The 14,004-nt window shown below is 39.3% G+C and overlaps 1 protein-coding gene and 1 pseudogene across 2 annotated transcripts in view; one reads left to right on the forward strand and one right to left on the reverse strand.

Annotated features, from left to right (window-relative positions):
• LOC308252651 (phospholipid-transporting ATPase ABCA3-like) overlaps window positions 1–14,004 on the forward strand; it is a gene marked incomplete at both ends in the record, with an annotated part of 346,909 nt that overhangs the window by 132,614 nt on the left and 200,291 nt on the right.
• LOC308254551 (dynein light chain Tctex-type 1-like) lies at window positions 11,722–12,342 on the reverse strand (annotated as a pseudogene). The gene is made up of 2 exons: window positions 12,160–12,342; window positions 11,722–11,879 (listed from the first exon to the last, which is right to left on the reverse strand). The product of its transcript is annotated as a dynein light chain Tctex-type 1-like (transcript).

The following is a 14,004-nucleotide window of genomic DNA, read 5'->3' on the forward strand; positions in this document are numbered from 1 at the left end:
TTCAACTTGCCAGTATTTTGTTTAGCATTTTTTACATCTGTATTCATGAGAGATATCAGTCTGTAGTTTTCTTTTGTTATTGTTATATTTTCCAGGTTTGGTATCAAGGTTATGATGGCTTCATAAAATGTGTTGGGAAGTGTTGCCTTTTTTTAGTTGTTTGGAAGAATTTGAGGACAAATTCTTCCAAACAACTAAATATTCTTTCTCTGAAAACATGGCTACTGTGGATGCTGGCCACCCTCCCAACAATAACCTCAGCTGAACAGTCACCTCACACAAAATGAGAACCATTTTCTTGTGGGGTTGTCTTTGTTGTGACTATACTACAAGCCAACTCTTCTCTCTCCCAAATCTGCATTATTCCTATTCGCACACAGGTGCTGATCTCAAGAGCATTCCTACACACAAATTTCTATCTTACATATACTTCCTGGATGCTAACTTCTATCTTAAGGTGTACTTTCCAGAAAACCTGATTGGTGTTTGTCTGTACCCGAGTGAACTGAGAAAGCAGATGAGAAGATGAGAGGTAGACTCCAGTATAAGGAAGCAGTACAGTGTCCATACGTGGTGAATTGGGGTGGTATTCAAGGGAAAGGAAATTTTCCTTTGGTGTCATGTTTCAAGCATTTGAAAAAAATGTGGGGAAAGTAATTATAGGAATTATGGAAGTAGATGGATATTGTTGGGGGAACGGATACACTGGGGATGGAAAATGAAAGGCTGTACATGATTACCCATTAGAGGCTAGCTGAAATCTGGTGAGATTAGCAGGAAGCATATTACAAGATTTTCCTCTCCAGGAACCAAAGAGCATAAGAGCTGAGAACATTGCCCTATACTGAAACATAAGAACAGCAGAGCTCTAGAGAAGGTTAAATTCCTAATTAAGCAAGTCTGCTGTCCTAGGATGGGGTGGGGGTCTTTCCTGTGAAGGAATATAACATGGGGACATAGGATAGGAAATGTAAGATGCAAAAATCTTGAGTTTCAATTTCTCCTGAACCCTCAGCCTCCCAGAATGGCTCACTACCCCCATTTAGGGGCTAGTACTTCTTTCTCTCGTCCTTGAAGATGATACAGTAGCCTCTGCCCCAGAAGACAATCCACACCTCCTTCTGGCAACTAGGAATATAACTTGGGTGATGTCACAAAAGGTGGTAGACAGCCTCTAAGAGGACTTTCAGTGACCCACATCTCTTGATTTTCATGCCATTGAGTAGGACTGACCTGTAGAACTAACCAAAAACTGCACAAGTGATAGACTGCCTCCAGGGCTAAGTCACAGAAGGGGAAGTCATATTCCAACTTGTGAGGATACTCAAGCAGTCACCTAAATGACTGAAGAGAGTTTCACATGGGATGAAATGACTCCTTCTCTCAGCAACTAGTACCGACTGCCAGCCTTGTGAGTAAGCTACTTTAAAGTGGATCCTCCCATTTTGATCAATCTTTTAGATGACTATAGCCCTTGCTAACATTATAAATAAAAAATGATGAGACAAAGCTGCCCAGTTCAGATTTTCTGAGGCCAGAAACTATGAGAAAAATACATACTTATTGTTGCTTCAAGCCACTTTGTTTTGGGTCATTTATTACTCATCAATAAACCTTAAATAGATTTGGCACCTGGAAGTAGAATGCTGCCATAACAAGTAACTAATAATGTGGGAGTAGTTTTGGAATTGGGAAGTGAGGGAAGCTGGAAGAACCTTGAAGAGAGTGTTGGTAAAGCTTAAAGGGCCTAGAATAGACTGTTAGCAAAAGCCAAATGGTCTTGGAGGTGGCTGCCACTGAAGACTTAAGTGGAAGTGAGGAAATGCTGTTTAAACTGGAGGAAAGAATACTCCTATTATATAACAACTAGTGGCCTGGTGCACAAATTCTTACACATTGAAAGGAAATTAATTAGAATAAATATTTTAATATCGCTATTCGCCCTTTCTCTATAATAGAAGAGTCAGAGATGAAAGAAAATTACTAAAATGTACATGAAAATAATATATAAATTGATTAATAAATAAACAATAACAACATGTTATAACAAGAACAAAGACCTGATATGAAAACAAAAACATGATATAAAAACAACAAAATGATATGAAAACAACAAAAACATGGTATAAACCAACACTGATACAAACAATGACTGATAAATTGATTAAACTTATTCTAATATCTCCCTGTATACCATATTAAGAGTAAAATCACTTTCAGAGTGCTTGACTAATTTCTCTTGGATGAAGTATTTACAACTTTAACTTTAACGTCACATGCTCTTCAAACTTGAGAGAAAGCAATATACAGAGTGGCTAGATTATTATGATCTCTGAACACATAATAATCTGGCCACTCAGTGTATATCCTATATAGTAAAAGGCTAATATGCAAATTGTCCCCTCGACCAGGAATTCGACTAACAAGCAGGCCAGCCAACCGCTCATGTCCCCTCCCCCTGGCCAGGCTGGCTGGACCCCACCATGCACGAATTCATGCACCAGGCCTCTAATATATATATATATATATTTATACACACACACACACACACACACACACACACACACACACACACACACACACTGAGTGGCCAGATTATTATGCATTCAGAGATCATAATAATCTGGCCACTCAGTGTATAACTGACCATGTCTGAAAACAGGTTTAGGTAGGAATATTCCTACTCTGTCTAGAGTTTGTCCTTGTGATTTATTAATAGTCGTCGCAAATGCTGGCATCACGGGAAAATGTCTTCAAATTAATTTAAATGGGAGGCCAGTATCAAACGGGGACAAATCAATTCTTGGAATCAGAACAACCTCTCCTTCGCAGAGCCTATTAATACTTCAGCCTTGATTATCTTAGGTCACAATCTTGTGATAATAAATCTGGTACCATTACAAAGACCCCATTTACTATTAAGATTTCTCAGTAGCATGATGATTGAACCTACTTGCCAAATAAATTGAATTTACATATATAATTTAAAAGAGCATTCAGCTTAATATTAAAAACGCTGGCTACCAAATCAGGTCTGTTTTCAATTTTTTTTTTTTTTGCCAGTGTTTTAAATTATTTAAAATATCTGCCCATTTTGGGTTGCATGTCATAGTTACAAATAAATAGGGCTTGCCATACCTAGTTATAATTGCCATAGCATCCTGATATCACTGCTGCATATATCTGGGACTACCCTCAAAAGATGACAGAAGCATTATCATTTTACCAATCGGCACATTGTCATTTTCAGATCTAGATGTGAGATAATCCATCAAACCACTATATTTTTCAACTCTCAACTTAGATTGGTTTGCTATAATAAAATTTATCCAATTGGCTTTCATTTTTGAATATGAATTGACAATATAGTGTTGAGTCAATTTTCCTGCATTTAAAATAGAATTGAACGTGTCCCAGATGGAGAGATGAAATCCATAATACTGCATTTGTGTGACTTACGTCCTTACATTTCATCTAGTATTATTGTCGATTACACTGTCATCTCTGAGTTTTGTTTTGTTTTTTTCAAATTTTTATTAAGGTATTATATGTGTACATATCTTACTATTGCCCCCCCCCACCCCACTCCCATACATGCCCTCAACCCCCAATGTTTTGCATCTCTTGGTTACTCTTATATGCATGCATACAAGTCCTTCAGGTGATCTCTTATTTCCCCCACCTCTCCCTAACCTTACCGCTGTAATTAGACGGTCTGTTTGATGCTTTACTGCCTCTGTAACTATCTTTTTGTTCATCAGTTTATAATGTTTTTCATTATCCCCAAATGAGTGAGATCATGTGGTATTTTTCTTTCATTGACTGGCTTATTTCACTTAGCATAATGTTCTCTAATTCTATCCAGGTGCCTACAAATGGTAGTAATTCCTTCTTTTTTATGGCAGCATAGTATTCCATTGTGTAGATGTACCATAGTTTTCTGATCCAGTCATCTGCTGATGGGCACCTAGGCTTTTCCAAATCTTAGCTATTGTAAATTGTGCTGCTATGAACATAGGGGTGCATATATCCTTTCTGATTGGTGTTTCTAGTTTCTTAGGATATATTCCTAGGAGTGGGATTACTGGGTCAAATGGGAGTTCCATTTTCAGTTTTTTGAGGAAACTCCATACTGTTCTCCACAGTGGCTACACCAGTCTGCATTCCCACCAGCAGTGCACGAGGGTTCCTTTTTCTCCGCATCCTCGCCAACACTTGTCATTTGTTGATTTGTTGATGATAGCCATTCTGATAGGTGTGAGATGGTATCGCATTGTCGTTTTGATTTGCATCTCTCGGATAATTAGTGACTTTGAGCATGTTTTCATGTGTCTCTTGGCCTTCCTTCTGTCTTCTTTCGAAAAGATTCTATGTAGGTCCGTTGCCCATTTTTTTATTGGATCATATATCTTCCTTTTATTAAGTTGTATAAGCTGCCTGTAGATGTTGGAAATTAAACCTTTATCAGTGATACCATTTGCAAATATGTTCTCCCATACAATGGGGTTTCTTGTTGTTTTGTTGATGGTTTCTTTTGCTGTGCAAAAGCTTTTTATTTTGATGTAGTCCCATTTGTTTATTTTCTCTTTGGCTTCCATTGCCCTAGGGGCAGTATCACTAAAAAAGTTCTTTTGGCATATGTCTGAGATTTTGCTGCCTGTGGATTCCTCTAGTATTTTTATGGTTTCCCGTCTTATGTTTAAGTCCTGTATCCATTTTGAGTTATTTTTGTGTATGGTGTAAGTTGGTGATCTAGCTTCAGTTTTTTGCATGTATCTGTCCAATTTTCCCAACACCATTTATTGAAGAGACTGTCTTGACTCCATTGTATGCTCATGCCTCCTTTGTCAAATATTAATTGCGCATATTGGTTTGGGTCGGTATCTGGATTCTCTATTCTATTCCATTGATCTATATGTCTGTTCTTGTGCCAGTACCAGGCTGTTTTGAGGACAGTGGCTTTGTAATACAGCTTGAAATCTGGTATTGAGATCCCTCCTACTTTATTCTTCTTTCTCAGGATTGCTGTGGCTATTCGGGGTCTTTTTTTATTCCAGATGAATTTTTGGAGAGTTCTTTCTAGGTCTGTGAAATATGCTGTTGGTATTTTAATGGGGAGTGCATTGAACCTATAAATTGCTTTGGGTAGTATGGACATTTTGATGATGTTAATTCTACCAATCCATGAACATGGTATGTTCTTCCATCTGTTTACATCTTCCTCTATCTCTTTTTTCAGTGTCCTGTAGTTTTCCGCATATAGGTCTTTTACCTCCTTGGTTAGGTTTATTCCTAAGTATCTTAATTTTTTTGGTGCGATAGAAAATGGGATTGCTTTTTTAGTCTCTCTTTCTGTAAGTTCATTATTAGTGTAGAGAAATGCCATAGATTTCTTGGCATTAATTATGTATCCTGCTACATTGCCGAATTCATTTATTAAGTCTGTTAGTTTTTTAATGGAGTCTTTCTGGTTTTTTATGTACAATATCATGTCATCTGCAAATAAGGACAGCTTTACTTCTTCTTTTCCAATTTGGATGCCTTTTATTTCTTCTTCTTGTCTAATTGCAATGGATAATACTTCCAGTACTATGTCAAACAGGAGTGGTGAGAGTGGGCATCCTTGTCTTGTTCCTGTTCTTAGGGGAAATGGTTTTAGTTTTTGCCCATTGAGTATGATGTTAGCTGTGGGTTTATCATATATAGCTTTTATTATGGTGAGGTATGATCCTTCTATTCCCACCTTGTTGAGAGTTTTTATCAAGAAAGGGTGTTGGATTTTGTCAAATGCTTTTTCTGCATCAATTGATATGACTATGTGATTTTTGTCTCTCAATTTGTTTATGTGATGTATCAGGTTAATTGATTTGTGGATATTGTACCATCCTTGCATTCCTGGGATAAACCCTACTTGGTCATGGTGTATGATCTTTCTGATGTACTGCTGGATCCGATTTGCTAGAATTTTGTTGAGGATTTTGGCATCTACATTCATGAGGGATATTGGCCTGTAATTCTCCTTCATTGTGTTGTCTTTATCTGGTTTTTGTATTAGGGTGATGCTGGCTTCATAGAAGGAGCTTGGAAGTGTTCCTTCATCTTGAATTTTTTGGAATAGTCTGAGGAGGATAGGTTTTAGTTCTTCCTTGAATGTTTGGTAGAACTCTCCTGTGAAGCCGTCTGGCCCCGGGCGTTTGTTTGCCAGAAGCTCTTTGATGACTGCTTCAATTTCTTCCATAGTTACTGGCATGTTGAGCTGTTTAGATTCTTCCTGATTGAGTTTTGGAAGGTTATATTTTTCTAGGAATATGTCCATTTCCTCCAGGTTGTCCAGTTTGTTGGAATAGAGTTGTTCGTAGTATTTTTTAACAATTCTCTGTATTTTGGCGGGATCTGTTGTTATTTCACCTCTTTCATTTCTGATTTTGTTTATTTGGGTCCTCTCTCTTTTCTTCTTGGTGAGCCTGGCTAGAGGTTCATCAATCTTGTTTATCCTTTCAAAGAACCAGCTCTTGGTTTTGTTGATCTTTTGTATTGTTTCTTTGGTCTCTATGTCGTTTATCTCTGTTCTGATCCTTATTATTTCCTTCCTTCTGCTTACACTGGGCTTTTGTTGTTGCTCTTTTTCTAACTCTTTGAGTTGTTGGGTTAGGTAATTTATTACCATTGTTTCTTGTTTTTTGCAGTAGGCTTGTAGAGCTATGAACTTCCCTCTCAAGACTGCTTTTGCTGTGTCCCATAGATTTTGGATTGTAGTGTTTTCATTGTCATTTGTTGCCATGATGTTTTTTATTTCTTCTTTGATCTCTCTGGTAACCCAGTCATGGTTTAATAGCATGCTGTTTAGTCTCCATGTGTTTGATTTCTTTGGATTGTTTTTATTATAGTTGATTTCCAGTTTTATGCCACCGTGGTCTGAGAAGATGCTTGATATGTTTTCTATCTTCTTGAATTTGAAGAGACTTTGCCTATGTCCCAACATATGGTCTATCTTTGAAAATGACCCATGTGCACTTGAGAAGAATGTATATTCTGTGGCTTTGATGTGAAATGTTCTGAAGATGTCAATTAATTCCATCTGGTCTAGTGAGTCATTTAGGATTGATGTCTCTTTGCTGATTTTTTGTTTAGAGGATTTGTCCAATGGTGATAGTGGGGTATTAAAGTCTCCTACTATGATTGTATTGCTGTCAATCTCTCCCTTGATATCCTCCAGGAGTTTTTTTATGTATTTGGGTGCTCCTGTATTGGGTGCATATATGTTTACCAGAGTTATTTCTTCTTGTTGGATTGCTCCCTTTAGTCTTATGAAGTGGCCTTCCTTATCTCTTGTTATGTCCTTCAGTTTGAGATCTAATTTGTCAGATATTAGTATTGCTACCCCAGCTTTTTTTTCAGTTCCATTCGCCTGGAAAACCTTTTTCTATCCCTTCACCCTCAGTCTGTGTGCGTCTTTTTTTTCTGAGGTGGGTTTCTTGTAGACAGCAGATATATGGGTCATGTTTTCTTATCCAATCCATTACCCTATGTCTTTTGATTGGGGCATTTAATCCGTTTACATTTAAAGTTATTATTGATAGGTACTTATTTGTCACCATTCCTATTCTTTACACCTGTGTTCCTTCTTCGCTTCCTATTTCTTTTTTTTTTTTTTTTTACAGCAGACCCTTCAGCATTTCTTGCATTGCTGGTTTGGTAGTAATAAATTCCCTTAGTCCTTTTTTGTCTGTGAAGCTCCTGATTTCACCTTCAATTTTGATTGATAGCCTTGCTGGGTACAGTATTCTTGGATTCAGACCCTTCCTTTGCATGACTTTGTATATTTCATTCCATTCCCTTCTGGCCTGATGAGTTTCTGTTGAGAAATCAGTTGCTAGTCTGATGGGGGTTCCTTTGTATGTAACTTTCTGTCTCTCTTGCCACTTTTAAGATTCTTACTTTGTCGTTGGTGTTTGCCAATTTAATTATAATGTGCCTTGGCATCGGTCTTTTGGGGTTCATTTTGCTTGGAATTTTGTGAGCTTCTTGGATTTGTGTGGTTTTTTTCTTCTCTATATCAGGGAAATTTTCTGTCATTATTTCTTCAAAGAGGTTTTCTATTCCTTGCTCAGCTTCCTTTCCTTCTGGAACCCCTATTATGCGGATGTTGTTTTGTTTTGTGTTGTCCCAAAGTTCCCTTAGGCTCTCCTCCTGCCTTTTAATTTTTTTTTCTAGAAGTTGCTCTACTTGGTTATTTTTTCCCATCTTGTCTTCTAGCTCACTGATGCGGTCCTCTGCTTCTTCTAGTCTACTCTTGATGCTTTCTATTGAGTTCTTTACACCAGTGATGTCATTTTTCATTTTTTCTTGGTTCTTCTTCATTTCCTCTTGGTTCTTACTCATATTGTCGAATTTGTCTTCCATTCTTTTCAGCCTCCTTATGACCATTTCTCTGAATTCTTTCTCTGGAAGGTTGCTTGCCTCCATTTCATTTACTTCCCTTTCTGGTGATGCCTGCGTTTCTTTCATATGTGGGCTGTTTCTTTGTCTCCCCATGGTCTCTCTTCTCTGGATGTCTGGTTATGTAGTTCTCTCTCTCCTGCATTGATTTAAAGGCACAAAATACAACACAACCAGGTACAATACACAAGGCATTGAACAGAAATGTATTCACAATATTAATAACCTCTAATAAAGGTGACCACCAGGGAAAGGCAAATTAGGGGATAGGAGAGAATGTAGAAGAGGAAAAAGAAAGAAGGAAAAAAAAAGGAGTGTCAAAATGAAATTGTGCAGAGGGAAAAAAAAGTAAGAGAGACAAGAAAGAGACTAAGAGAGCAAGGGAAACAGACTATATATATTGGGGATAAAACTCCAATGGAACAATCACTTATCCCAGCAAATGCCAGCAACAAGTACCTGGGGATTAATAGAAACTACAACACCAACTAATATTGAGTGAGGCAAGGGAAAACAGAAGCAATAAACAAACAAAAAAATAAACAAAAGAAGAATAAGCAAAACAATCTCACAAAAAAGCATAAAAATTCGATATAATCTACATTCAAGCAAACAACAACAAAAGGACAGAGAGAAAAACAATTTTTGGATAGTTAAGACAGCGAAGAGAGAGGTGTGTATGGACTTGGAGCAGGGGATTGGAGATTAGATATATAAGTAGGGTGAAATTTTAACAGGGGTATACAGAAAGAATAGGGAAAATCTAAAGCAGGAAAGGGGTAAGATAAACAGGACACCAAAAAGGGAAAAGTGAGGAAGAGAGTGATGGCATAAAGGTAGAGTTGAGATAGAGTAAAATGATGCTAAAGGAAAGATAAAAATAGAATGTAGAACATTAATCCCAAAACAAAATGAAGAGAAAATAAAATGACATTTAAAAAACAAAAAAGATAAAATAGCAGTAGTAATAATACGGATTGAAAATAAAAATGTAATAATTAAAAAGGTAAAATCAAGTGAGGAAAAAAGAAAAAAAAATTAGTTTCTTGAGTAAAAGATGCAAAAAATGAAAATAAATAAAAAATAAAAATAAAATGTGGCGTAGTGAAGGTCATTCACTTCCTCTGTTGTTCTGTTTGGCACGCCTGTTTCTCAGTCCGGACAGTATTGCAGTTCCCTGCGTTCCACTGCTCTTCAGTGATGTAAGCCAGTCCTGATTTTAAGCAGGCGGTGTGTCTTATGGTGTGTCTTAATTTCTCGTATTCCTTTATTTTTGATTACACAAGTGTCAATTTGTGATTCAGCCCCTGGGTGGCAGTGTTTCTGCATTGACTTCTGGGTTTATCTATGGCCTCTCTAGGGAGTGTTAGAGCCTTCTTTCCCTGTGGGACTCACTACTGGTTTGTGGGAGTGGGCTGCCTCAGAGCTGGCTCTCCGATGGTCACTCCCCGCTCCAATCCCCAGGTTCCAGAAAAACAACTTTCCCCTGCAGTCTCCCAGGGTGTCCCCAACTGGGTGATCCTATGTATTGGGCTTAGTAATCAGAAGCAAGAATTTCAAGAGGAAAAAGCCCAAGTGTGCACACTCCATGGCTGCGCGTAAGTCTAGCACACCCATGAAATTCTTAGGGTGTCCCTGCACGTCAGATCAAAATGGGTTGCTTTTTAGAGAGCCCTTCTGTTAGCAGCTCTGAGGACCCCTTTCCACATTCACAGATCACGCCAGCCCCAACAGCCACGGATTTTTCTAGGCACAGACTTCCCTGGTCCTCCAGCTCCCGCAAAACGCGCGTTCCTCTCTCGCGCTGGGACCAGAGACCTCACCTTATCCTAGGCGAAATCTGACCTTTCCGTGGTGGAGTGTAGAGCTCCTCTGAACCCGTGTGTTTGCGCCAATTGGGGAGCATTGTTCTGGGGCTCGCAGCTGTTCCGTGGGTGCCGCAGTTGTGGATTCTCAGGCTTCCAATAAGCTCCACTTTCTGGTTCCAGATGGCGCAGACTCCGCGTCCAAGCCCGCAGCTCCGGGAGGGGACCCAGCCGCAGTGGGAGCTGCCAGATCAGGGGAACCCCATCTAGCAGTCTCCCACCTTCTTCTGGAGTTCAGCTGTCCCCCAACTTGCCAACAAACACTCCTAGTGCGACCCTCAGCTGTTCTTTCTTTCTGCTCCGGGACAAGGCTTGGAACACGTCTGTCTATTCCGCCGCCATTTTTCTCTATCTCATCTCTGAGTTTTAATGCAATATCTGTTCCCCAGCCTTTTCACCATGTGGAAAAAGAATAGGCTACATCATTGCATCTAATGTAGGAAACAGGATACTGATTTGTTTCATTTTAGTGGCATTTAGATTATTGGGATCTGGTTTACAATGAATGAGCAAGTCCCTTTCAAAAGGAGGTTCTTCATCTTCCTTTCTGAATATGATGGCAACTTCAGTTACACAGGGATAATTATATCTACCCAGATCACTATTACGATCATATTTAATTGCCATTATTACTTCTATGGGAGCAATACCTTTCGCTGCTGCTTCAGATTAGGCTTCCTTTTCTACCTCATGTAGCATCTTGTGTGATTTTGTTAATTTGTTTATTTCATTCATGAGATTGCTGATATTGATTATGAGTCTTTCTGAGCAAGCTTGGTTTTCTGGCAATGCTGATCTTTTACTTGTCTCTATAGCCGTATCTAAAATACAGAGTTGAGCAAACTTCCAAGAAACACCATCCAAAGGATGTAAAGTTCCAGTACAGTGATAAACTTGACTGTGTATTCTAAAACACTATGGCCCATATCCTGATGGTGATGCAAAATTTGCATCCATTGAAGCAAAAGCAAAAGAACTATTTATCAAATGAATATTTGCCATGAAATTTTTACTGTCAGAATCTTCATTTATCATTTATTGTTTTACTTTTTTTTAATTTGGAATAATTTATTCTAACTAAAGTACAAAGTATGGAAAAAATTAGTGTGTTTGAATGATTTCAGAGTAGAGAAAGGTTGACACCAGCAGGTTGAGTGTTTAGCACCTTTGAACAGAGATATTCAGAGTGTGGACATGTGGCAGTCCATGTTTCGACTGCCCAAGAAGGATCCGTGTGACTGAGGGTGTGCTAATCACAGAACAGTGTGGTCATTTGGGTTTTTCTCTGCATGTTGAAAGTGCCACAGAAAACAGACAGAGTGGGAAAGCTGTTCACTGAATTCATGGCTGGTGGTTAGAAGATCGGAGAGAAAAGTTGATACAGAGGAGAAAGAGCCCAGGAGGATGAGGAGGTCAGTCAGATGGACAGTCCAAAGGCCCTGACGATGAAGTACATGGTCTTGTTCTCCCATCGCACAGTTAAACTCTCATTAGTAGAGCTGTCCCAGAAGCAAGAACTCACTGTGTGTAGTCCTGCTCCATTCTTCTGCATAATTATACAGGTCACAATGTACACTGAGTGGTCAGATTATTATGATCTCTGAATGCATAATAATCTGGCCACTCAGTATATATCCTATATAATAAAAGGCTAATATGCAAATTGTCCTCTCGACCAGAAGTTCAACCAGCAGGCAGGCCGGCCAACCATCCATGTCCCCTCCCCCTGGCCAGGCTGGCCAGACCCCACCCATGCCCAAATTCATGCACTAGGCCTCTAATATAGTATATATTCACTGAGTGGCCCAATTATTATGTGTTCAGATATCATAATAATCTGACCACTCAGTGTATTTGAATGGTTTTCCTAGCTTGGTGAGTTGGCTTAAAGTTTGTTCTACTACATTTGTGGTCCACTGATTGATTTTGCTGTGCTGATAGGCATTGCCACCGATGGCACTTTCTATAGCTCTTTCACAACATTGCTCACTTCGTCAACAACAAAAGTAGTCTCTTCCACACTCTGGTAGTCTTCCATCTTCCCCAGCATATCGCCTCCGCTGCCCTGAGGAGAGCACACTATGCCGGCGCACTTAGGCCCAGGCCCATCCGGCACCGCCCTTCTCCAGCCCTGCCCTTCTCCAGGCCCCCTATCATTAATTGTTTTAAATATGCTGGGTATTCTGGAAAATTTATATCATTTGGAAAAATGTTGCCTTTGCTACAACATTGAGTAAATTTTCCATCAGATGGCTTTTCATTGGAGAAATTTAGGGATAGGCAAAATTGACATGTAACAGTTATTCTGCCACAACTGTGTTCAATAATTGCGTCCTCATTTACCTCATTTTCGCTATGAAGGCAGTTCCTACCAGTATTGGTAGTACCTATCAATAACTGTTCTTCAGACATATTCTGTTGATGACGCTGCTTTCTTTCAGCCTCAGAGGTACGTTATAGCAATAGTTGGTCTTCAGACATATTCTGTCGACAATTTCAACTTCAGAATGTCAACAAAAGTGTGACATCATTATCCGGCACCCACAGCCACCCTTTGTGGACTGGGCTGGGCTGTGGGCTGCATTTCATGCCACGGCAGCATTGGCTGCAATTTGGTGGGCTGTTGCTCCGGGGTGGTGGCGGGGCCTGTGTCCCACTTTGGGGAAGCCAAGTGTTGCTTTGTGGCAGTAGGTCCATGGTGTCGTTTCTCTGTGTGCATCACGGCATCTCCTGCATTGAGTGTCTGCCCCCTGGTGGTCAGTGTATGTCATAGCAACTGGTTGGAAAGTGGGAAGGCCACTTAGCATATTAGGCTTTTATATATATAGGTACCATCACCTGCAGTAAAATGGGAATAGAAAGAAAATGTACCTCATGAACTGTTTGAGCTAAAGATATTTTCAGGCATATTAATGAAGGAACTGCCTGCATTTTTGTTGCCTTAAGTAAAATGTAGTTTAAGTGAGAGGAAAGAGAAGCAGAAGAAAGGACTGTTGAACATAAAGGAGACAGGTATTGGTTTTGATAATTTTTAGCCTCTATAGATAGCAAATGATGTTGAATTAAGGAGTGGCTTCCAATCAAAGAGAAAATCCAGGTCATTGTCAGAAAAACATTATATAATGTTGAAGCCAAAATGGTGAGTAAAACCCTTTGTTTTTAAGATAGAAGAAGGATCTAAGGCAGTGCCTCAGAGAGCTTTTCTTTTTTTTTTAATTTTCTTTTTCTTTTTTTTAATTGTTTGAAGTACTACAAATAGTAGTACATATGTCTCCTTTTTTCCCCCCCATTGACCTCCCCTCGGCCTCCCCTTTCCCCCAGTACAAGACTTTACCTGCCCCCCCACAGTGTCTTCTATCCATTAGTTATGTTTATATGCATGCGTACAAGTCCTTCGGTTGATCTCTTACAACCCCCCCACTCCCAACCTCCCCTGCCTTCCCACTGTAGTTTGACAGTCTATTCAATGCTTCTTTGCCTCTGTATCTATATTTTTCCCCATTTCTTTCCTTTAAAAAATCTTGCCTCTGCAGACTAGAAATAAACATATAATAACAAAAAATGTTTGAGTCCCAATTTCAATGTCCAACAGTTCCTTAAGTATACATGTCAGCAATGATATCTGGATGGTGGGCACATGGTGGCAATGCAGGTCCGACCCTCTCTGGTTTGGTCCTAGGCAATCTTCTGTGTTGCACAG

The sequence above is a fragment of the Plecotus auritus genome, assembly GCF_963455305.1.
Source record: "Plecotus auritus genome assembly, chromosome: 7".
In the NCBI taxonomy this organism is placed as follows: Eukaryota; Metazoa; Chordata; class Mammalia; order Chiroptera; family Vespertilionidae; genus Plecotus; species Plecotus auritus.